Below are 10,709 nucleotides of genomic sequence, written 5' to 3'. Positions count from 1 at the left end.
TGTTAAGAACTATTTATTACTAATAGAATACAATTTATTTGTTTGATTTTTTTATAATATAATTTAAAAATACTATGTAGATTTTATTATATTATCAAGTGTTTAATAAAATCTTATGTAACCAATTTTTGAAAACAACTTCATTCTTAAGATTTTTGTTATCATTTCTTATTAATCATAAGACTCTTAATTGTATTTTATTTTTTCTTTCTTTATTATGTATCTTCAAAATTATTATTCTCTTTTAATATTTTATATAATATCACAAATATTTTACATAGCTACTACAAGATCTTTTGTTAGGTCCAATATATATATATTGATACGAGCGGAAATTGGCGAGTTAAGAATGATTATAAAATATGCGTTGCAAGTATAGTTCTCAACCAACCAGAAATCCGCTTATCAATTTAGAAGGGTGTCACAGAAACTAAAATTAAAATACTGGGAGTATGGATCCCAGGTCATCTCCCAACGAGTTGCAGAAAAGTGTGCTATGTTTTAATCAGATGTTTTCAAAAAGGTTTGAGTTGAATGGCAGAAAATTAAATTAGAGAATTTATATAAATTTAAATAAAAGCCTTAACTGGGAGTTGATTAGCTGGAAGCCCTATTCTTATTGGAGTACTCTCAAGATTAATTGACAATTGAGGGTTATTATGTTTAGTTGTCCCTTACTAAGTAAGGGAAAGTCAAACAAGTTGGAATGCTGTTTCTATCCACAAGTTCCAATCCACTCTTGGGAGGATTGGTGTGAGTGACTAGAGAATAATCCAACAATAACCCAATTACAATCTTTCTCTTGAGCATCCTAACTCAAGGGTTCCTTTCAATCAACTCCCCATCAAGTTAGGGAACTACTCGCTCATTGTAAATGTAAAATTCATAACATAAGAAAAGAAATTAAAGAAAGACATGATAAATAATGATCAAAAGATTAATTAAAAATAAAAGTAATTCTTGTATTGATAAATGCTAAAATAATCCAATGGTAAAATTAAGTAAATTAAGTAACATGGAAGAGTAAGAGACAAGTAAAGAGAACGAACTAGAATGTCGAAGTCTTGATGAGGCAATAACTCTTCTCAATATCCCAATGCAAAAAGAATGAAAAATAACAAATCCTAAAAACCATGAATGTGTAGAAAGAAAACCTAGAGGAGAGGAAAACTAGATCTAAAAACTAAAACTATGCGGAATGAATGTTGTTGTTGGTTTCTGCATGTTCTACAGATTATGCAGATCGCGCATGTCACGCGGTCGTGTCATCCATGCGGCCGCATCATTCGGCTTTCTGCTTTACCACGCGGTCGCGTCATCCATGCGGCCGCGTCACTGCGATTTCCTCTCTTTCGCACGGTCGCGTCATCCATGCGGCCGCGTCACTTCTCGCTGGTCATCTCCTCAATTCCTTGTGTTCCTTCCATTTTTGTAAGCTTCCTCTCCAATCTCCAACTCATTCATGCCCTATAAAGCCTGAAACACTTAACACACAGATCACGGCATCGAATGGAATAAAGGAGAAATAAAATACATAATTAAAAGTCTCTAGGAAGCAAGTTTTCAATCATGTAATAACTTTAGGAAGGAATTATAAATGCATGCTTATTTAATGAATAAGTGGGTAAAGATCATGATAAAACCACATAATTAAACACAATATAAACCATAAAATAGTGGTTTATCAACCTCCCCACACTTAAACATTAGCATGTCCTCATGCTTAGTTGAAGGAGATAAAATGAATGAGTAAGAACATGTAAAACCTGTGCAATGCAATGCAACCTATATATGCGAATGCAACTATATGATTTTTGTCTACTTGATCAAAAGTAAGTGAGCTCTTCAAAACAATTGAAAATTAAATTCCACAAACTCAATTCTTATACAGTAAGAACAGATAAAAATGCAAGAAGATAGCTCATGAAAGCAGGGAACATAGAAATTCAAGCATGGAACCCTCATTGATAATGTATGTACACTCTAGCCTCTCTAGTGTATAGGGTCATCACTCTATCCTTCTCTAATCATGCTCTCTAATTTTTGTTCTTCCCCTAACCGATCAACAACATTTAATATACCAATGCAAACATCATGAGGTCTTTCCCAGGTTGTAATGGGGCCAAGGTGAGGGTAAGAATATATATATATATATATATATTCTATATAAATTGAATCTTTAATTAAGCCAAGCTTTAACATAACCTATATATTCTATATAACTTTAGAATTCATACCTAGCTACCCAAAAATTTCTTTTCACATTCCATACTCATGTTTCAACCTTTTATTTTGATTTTATCATACATGCATTGATCTTTATTCTTAATTTAACATTGGGGTAATTTTTGTCCCCTTATTTATTTGTGGAATATTTTTGGATTTTTTTTTAAAAAAAACATAGAAACATAAAAATAACATAGCTTATCAATGCACATAGATTTTTAATTCTTATAGTTTCACATGAGTAGGTATCCAAATTCCCATAATATTATCATGACTCATTTCCTTATTATCTTTTGTTTCCACAATTTCTCATACTTGGATAACACACACAATTCTATCTTAAGCTAACCAAAGATTCAATTTGGGATATATAATTATTTTTCTGCTTAAGGCTAGTAATGTGGTAAAATATAGAACAAATGGGATTTAAAGGCTCAAAGTGGCTAACAAAGGTAATTGAAAGGGTAGGCTTTATTTGGATAAGTGAGCTAAACAAATAATGGCCTCAATCATATGTAAACATATAAATATAATAAACATTGGACATATAGGATGAAACAAAATATAGATTACAATCATAGAGAAGTAAATACACAAGAATAAAATATTTATGGTTAAATAATGTAACCATGTAATTAGGCTCAAATCTCACAGGTTGTGTGTTCTTTGGCTCAAAAATCATGTTCCAAATACAACTTCAAGCAAATTTAACATAAAAGTTTTAATTAAAATTAGTAAAATTTTATTCCAAAGATAGGGTCTTAGAAGAAACTTATTGTCTTTTTAATCAAGCAGAACATGCATGCAACTAATCTATTACTATGCAATTTATCATATTCTATAAAAGAAAAATCTAACTAAATATCCTAATTTATTGGTGCTAGGGAAGAGAGATTACCTCCGGAAGTCAGGTACTGACCGGCCTCCCCACACTAAAGGCTTTGCACCGTCCTCGGTGCCATCTGTCAAGAACAAAGGTGGGCTGGTACCAGTATCTCCACAGTCGGGACCATCATGGCTCCCTGTGCTGGTAAAAGAAGTGGATTCCGGGGTGTCTGAGTCCTTGAATTTTCCCATGAGCAGCTCCTTGAGATATGTGAATCGGCGCTTGTTACGGCGCTCTCTCATCTTAGCTTTCTGTTCATGCCGATCCAACTTTTCAAGTATCTGATGGAGTAGTTGGGCTGTTGTAGGTGCTTGTGGTGTTGAAGAAGGAATATCTTCAACTGGTTTAATGGGCTGGCTGGTAGTGGCTGCTGGAAGTCTAAGGTACTTCCCGTTGGGGACATATTGATCATCCCGTGGAAGCATGGCTTTGGTGTCCCCAGCTCTGTAGGAGACTCCGATGGCTGAGACAAGATCTGAGACCAGGGCTGGAAAAGGTAAGTTGCCAGTGATTTGTACGTGTCCCATGGCATTCCGGATATGTCTTGGTAGATTCAGAGGTTGATCTGTAAGGATGCACCATAGTAGAACGGCCATGTCCGCAGTGAAGGAGGACTCGTGAGTGCTCGGAAAGACGTAATGGGACATAATCTGTGCCCATACGCGAGCCTCCTAGGTAAGTGCTGAAGCCAAAATTCCCTTAGGGCTGGTACGATGGTATCCGTAGATCCATCTGCTGCCAGGTAGTGTGATAACTCTGAGAACGGCGTCCCAGTCAAATTGGTACAGCTGGCGCTTGAGTGTGGCTTCTTGAAAGGCATCCAATCCTTCTGGAATAGGGGGAAGACTTAGAACTTTTTGAATGGCCTCTTCTGTAATGGAGACTTATTTCTGACGGACATAGACAGACTGCAGGGTTGGCAGGTGGAAGTTGGAGTAGAACTCGACTACCCAAGAAAGATTGACCTGCCTTGGCTGTCTTCGTAGGAAACCCCATTGTCTTCGGGCAATTTGTGGCTCAACAAAGGTAGCAATATTGGGTGGGAGGAGAAGAAGGTATTCGTTGTTGTAACTCCTTTCTGCCAGGATGGGGAACATCTACTCACAGTAGCGATTGGGGAATCGCGCAGTGTCCTTTGCTGGGAAGGCTCTTTCTTTATCGTCAACCTTTATAATCCTCTTAATTTTCTTTGTTGAGGGCTTTACCGTAGTTGAAGAGGGTTCTGCCACTAATGCTCTCTTTGTACCTCTTCTTGCTGGTTGTTTGGGAGTAGCTTTCTCTTTTCCTTTCTTGGTGGCCATCCTGTAAAAGGGAAGAGAAAGTAAATTAAATTTAAAGGGATAGAGCAAGGAAGAGGGTGGTGTAAGTGATAATCAATGCACAATAAAGAAGAATGATGTTAACACATGGTCCGGATTACATGTGAAAACTCATTAATGGAAAATAGCTAGTGCATATGATGACAAGTGAATGCAAGGTGTTTATTGGCATGCCGGCAAAGGGCATGAGTAGCATAGATCAAGCATCACTCGTAACAAACCATCACGTTTGTATTGACAATTAAATTCAATGAATAAAATAGTAAAGGAAATTTATGAAAAGCAAGCATTGAATATGAGAGTAGAAAAATGTAAAGAAGTTCATAATGCCATATGGGCTTTTTCACAAACACATAGCATGCATGTAGAAGAAGCTCTTGAAAATAAGAATTTGAACATGCAAGTAATCCCTTAAAAAGCAATATATAATTGTCAAACAAATTTACAACACTCCACAAGCATATAATAATAAATAATGACTCACATAAATTGATAACACCAAGTAAAAAGGAAAAAGAAAGAAAAAGAAAATATGAATAATGAAGGTGAAAAGAAAAGAAAAGAAGATAACATATAAAAATAATAGAAAAGTAAGGAGGGAAGGGGAACAAGAAGAACCTTCTTAATGGGGGTGAGAGAAAGTAAAAAGTGAGAAAGAAGGAAGAAGGGAAGAAGGGAGGGAGAAGAAATAAGGGGGGAATAAGAGAAAATAGGATTTGGGGAGAAAAAGATATGATAATTTGGCAAATCAGGAAAACTGTGCGGTGCAAGCGACGCGGTCGCGTGGGCCACACGCTGTCGCGCGACTTGTGCTTAAACTCAATGACGCGATCGCGTCAGTCACGCGGTCGCGTGACCCGTTTTAGGCTAATGGCGCGAGGGTAGCCTCGCAGTCGCACAACTCTCTGTTCAAAATCATAATAGTGCCAAATTTTGGGTGACGCGATCGCATGGGGCATGCGATCGCGTGAGTGGTCAATTATTGGGATACGACACGGTCGTGTGGGGCACGCGATCGCGTGAGAGAGACTGCGCGTCCAGCGCCAGTCCAGCACCACTCTAGCACAACTTTCGGCTGTGCACCCTTGTTACGTCGAAATCCAGGTCACGCGGCCGCGTGGGGTACGCGATTGCGTGGGGCACGCGATCGCGTGGAAGGCCATTATTCCCATATGACGCGGTCGCGTCGGCGACGCGGTCGCGTGGGACGATTTGTGCCATTGGCACGCCTCCAACCCTGCTCCTGTGTAACTCTCTGTTCATATTATTATTGTCTCCCAGCTCCTTGCGACGCGGACGCGTCAATGAGGCGGTCGCGTCACGTGATTATTTATTTATTTTTTTTAAATAAAAGTATGGAAATGCAGATGCATGAAATGTACTAATGAAGAGAAGAGTTATTGAATAAGAAAACTAAAAATAAAGAAAAGAATGATCATACCATGGTGGGTTGTCTCCCACCTAGCACTTTGCTTTAACGTCCGTAAGTTGGACGCTCCACTAGCTCAGTCTTCGGCTATGTGGGGATCTTCCAAGAGGAAGATCTCGAGCTCCTTGTTTTTCTTCAGCTTCTCGCCATGGTAAATGGTACAGCTTTAAACGATGTCCATTAACTTTGATAGGTTCAGAGCTTGAAGGATGACTTAGGTGATAGACTCCGTACGGTTCGGCCTTCTCTACTCTGTATGGACCTTCCCATCTTGATCTCAACTTGCCTGGCATGAGCCTCAGTCGAGACTTGTAAAGGAGGACTAAGTCCCCAGGTTGGAACTCTTTCCTCTTGATATGCTGATCATGTACAGCCTTCATCTTCTCCTTGTATAGTCGTGAGTTCTCATAAGCTTCTAGGCGAAGGCTTTCCAGTTCCTGCAGTTGCAACTTCCTTTCAGCTCCGGCTCTCTCAATTCCCATGTTGCATTCCTTTACTGCCCAAAAGGCTTTATGCTCTATTTCAACAGGGAGATGACAAGCTTTTCCATAAACTAAGCGGAAAGGACTCATCCCAATGGGTGTTTTGTATACTGTTCTGTATGCCCAGAGTGCATCTTATAGCCTGGTGCTCCAGTCTCTTCTATGAGGTTTGACTATCTTCTGCAAGATACGCTTTATCTCTCTATTTGACACCTCGGCTTGCCCATTAGTCTGAAGATGGTAGGCTGTTGCAACTTTATGAATTATCCCATGTTTCTTCATTAGTCCTATTAGTCTCCTGTTACAAAAATGGGTGCCTTGATCGCTCACGATTGCTCGTGGTGATCCAAAGCGACAAATAATATGGTTTCTCACAAAGAAAACAACAGTGTTAGCATCATCATTGCGGGTAAGAATTGCTTCTACCCATTTGAAAATATAATCCACAGCTAACAAAATATAAAAATAACCATTAGAATTTGGAAATGGACCCATGAAGTCAATGCCCCAAACATCAAAAATTTCATAGAAAAGCATAATCTGTTGAGGCATCTCATCCCTCCTGGATATATTACCAAATTTCTGGCATGGGAAACAAGATCTACAAAATTCAGCAGCGTCCCTAAAAAGAGTAGGCCACCAGAATCCACAGTCTAAGATTTTTCTAGCAGTTCTTTGAGGGCCAAAATGTCCTCCACTCTCAGATGAGTGACAAGCCTCTAAGATGGACTGGAATTCTAATTGAGGCACACACCGTCTAATTATCTGGTCAGTGCCACATCTCCATAATATGGGTCATCCCATATATAATATTTAGACTCGCTTTTCAGTGTGTCTCTTTGATGCTTAGAAAAGTTTGGAGGAAAAGTGCGGCTAACTAGATAATTAGCTACAGGTGCATACCAAGAGACTATCTCAGATACTGCTTGCAGGTGATCAAATGGGAAATTATCAGCTATAGGAGTGGAGCCATCTGTAATGTGCTCAAGGCGACTCAAGTGGTCTGCCACTAAATTCTGGTTACCACTCCTGTCCTTAATTTCCAAATTAAATTCTTGTAATAGCAGTATCCAACGTATAAGCCTTGGTTTGGACTCCTTTTTAGATAATAAATACTTCAGAGCTGCGTGGTCTGAATACACTACTAACTTCGTACCAAGTAAATAGGCTCAGAATTTATCCAGAGCAAAAACAATAGCAAGAAGCTCTTTCTCAGTAGTAGTGTAATTCGACTGAGCGGCATCTAAAGTTTTAGACGCGTAAGCAATAACAAAAGGGTCCTTACCTTCATGCTGAGCTAGTGCTGCTCCTACGGCATGGTTGGAAGCATCACACATTATTTCAAATGGTTGGCTCCAGTCTGGTCCTCTCACAATTGGAGCTTGAGTCAGTGTAGTCTTCAGCTTATCAAACTGTAGTAGCCTGGATAAGGGAAGTGCTACCTTACTGAAGTCCTTAATGAACCTCCTGTAAAAACCTGCATGGCCAAGGAAAGAACGGACCTCCCTCACAGAAGAGGGGTAAGGTAAACTAGAAATAACATCTACCTTTGCTGGATCTACAGAAATGCCAGTGTTAGACACAACATGTCCTAGTACAATCCCTTGTTTAACCATAAAGTGATATTTTTCAAAATTTAATACCAGGTTTGTATGTGATTGTCAGAAACACGTTCGTGGATTGAGAAAGGTGATGAGTGTCACTGATCATCACCTTCTCCATAGTTAGGCGCGAATGGATATCTTAGATAGGAACACGCATTTTTGAATAGAAAACAGAAATACTTGCATTAATTCATTGATACGCAGCAGAGCTCCTCACCCCCAACAATGGAGTTTAGAGACTCATGCTATCAAAGAGTACAAAGTTCAGGTCTAAAATTTCATGAGATACAAAATAAGTCTCTAAAAGTTGTTTAAATACTAAACTAGTAGCCTAGGTTTACAAAAAATGAGTGAACTATGATGGGTGGTGCAGAGATCCACTTCTGGGGCCCACTTGGTGTGTGCTGGGGCTGAGACTTAAACAATTCACGTGCATAAGGCTGTTTTGGGCGTTCAACGCCAGGTTTGGATCCATTTCTGGCATTGAACTCCAACTTTTAATCCTTTTCTGGCGCTGGACGCCGGAATTGGGCAGAGAGCTGGCGTTAAACGCCAGTTTACGTCGTCTATCCTTGAGCAAAGTATAAACTATTATATATTTCTGGAAAGCCCTGGATGTCTACTTTCCAACGCAATTGGAAGCGCATCATTTTGAGTTCTGTAGCTCCAGAAAATCCACTTTGAGTGCAGGGAGGTCAGAATCCAACAGCATCAGCAGTCCTTTTTCAGCCTGAATCAGATTTTTGCTCAGCTCCCTCAATTTCAGCCAGAAAAATACCTGAAATTAAAGAAAACAACACAACTCATAGTAAAGTCCAGAAATATGAATTTTTCCTAAAAACTAATGGAAATAAACTAAAAACTAACTAGAATATACTAAAAACTATATGAAATTAATCCCAAAAAGCGTATAAAATATCCGCTCATCACAACACCAAACTTAAACTGTTGCTTGTCCTCAAGCAACTAGACAAATAAAATAGAAGACTAATAGGTTGAGAAGAAATAATATCTCAGAGTTTTTGAGTGAAGCTCAGATTCTAATTAGATGAGCGGGACTAGTAGCTTTTTGCTTCCGAACAGTTTTGGCATCTCACTTTATCCATTGAAGCTCAGAGTGATTGGCATCTATAGGAACTTAGAATTCAGATAGTGTTATTGATTCTCCTATTTCAGTATGATGATTCTTAAACACAGCTATTTCATGAGTCTTGGCCATGGCCCTAAGCACTTTGTTTTCCAGTATTACCACCGGATACATAAATGCCACAGACACATAATTGGGTGAACCTTTTAGATTGTGACTCAGCTTTGCTAAAGTCCCCAATTAGAGGTGTCCAGAGTTCTTAAGCACACTCTTCTTTCTGCTTTGGACCTTGACTTTAACCGCTCAGTCTCAAGTTTTCACTTGACACCTTCACGCCACAAGCACATGGTTAGGGACAGCTCGGTTTAGCCGCTTAGGCCAGGATTTTATTCCCTTAGGCCCTCCTATCCACTGATACTCAAAGCCGTGGGATCCTTTTTATTACCCTTGCCTTTTGGTTTTAAGGGCTATTGGATTTTTTTTTTGCTGCTTTTTCTTGCTTCAAGAATCATTTTTATAATTTTTCAGATTATCAATAACATGTCTCATGTTCATCATTCTTTCAAGAGCCAACATATTTAACAGTCTTAAACAACAAATTCAAAAGACATATGCACTGTTCAAGCATTCATTCAGAAGACAGAAAGTATTGCCACCACATGTAACTAATTAGAATTTCCCTTATTAAAACTCGAAATTTTATTGCCTCTTATTCAAAAGATCTACTATTTTATTCATGTTTGCTGATGATGAGAAAAATAAACTATGGCTTAATTGGAGATAAAATCAAAATAGATACTAATTACTACTATATGACTCCTAAGGTGAACTTCTATCATGACACTATCACAGAGTTAAAGCAGAAATTGGAATTTAACAACCTTTGTTCTGGGAAGTGGATGTTCCTCTGATCCGTGGGGTGTTTGGTCCTTCAGGAGATAACTTCTTACGCTTCAATTCCCTTAAGTCACGCCATTTCTCCTCTTGTTCTTTAAACATATAGGTAAGAATTTGACTGTGTTCCTTCTTTTCTTTTGTTATTTGTTCCATAGCTTCCCGTATTTTGGTAATAGACGTCTCAAGATACTCCCAGTATTCAGATTGAGGGATTTCTGGGAGAAATTCCTGTGTTTTCTTCTTGGTGGGATCATCCTGTGCTTGTTGTTTTTCCATTGATGCTTTGGTGATTGGTTTCTCAACTGAGATATACTCAGTTATTACCATCCTTACTCCGGCGTCCTTGCAGAGCAGAGAAATTACGCTTGGATAAGCCAACCTGGCCTCTTTAGAATTTTTGTTAGCAATTTTGTAGAGTTCAGCTGAGATTAGCTGATGAACTTCCACTTCTTTTTCCATCATGATGCAATGGATCATCACTGCTCTTTTAACAGTGACTTCAGAACGTTTGCTAGTGGGCAACAGAGAATGCCCAATGAAGTCCAGCCATCCTCTGGTGACTGGTTTGAGATCTTCTCTCTTGAGTTGATTTGGGACACCCTTTGTGTTGGTGGTCCACCTGGCTCCAGGGATACATATGTCCTTTAGAATCTTATCCAGGCCCTTGTCTGTTCTCATCATTCTCCTGTTGAAGGAGTCTGGATCATCTTTCAGCTGAGGTAGCTTTAAGATCTCCCTAATCCTGTCAGGGTGGGTATGAACAATCTTTCCTCTGACCA

This window comes from Arachis ipaensis, chromosome B01, assembly GCF_000816755.2.
Source record: "Arachis ipaensis cultivar K30076 chromosome B01, Araip1.1, whole genome shotgun sequence".
NCBI classification, from domain to species: domain Eukaryota; kingdom Viridiplantae; phylum Streptophyta; class Magnoliopsida; order Fabales; family Fabaceae; genus Arachis; species Arachis ipaensis.
This window is presented reverse-complemented; position numbering follows the sequence as displayed.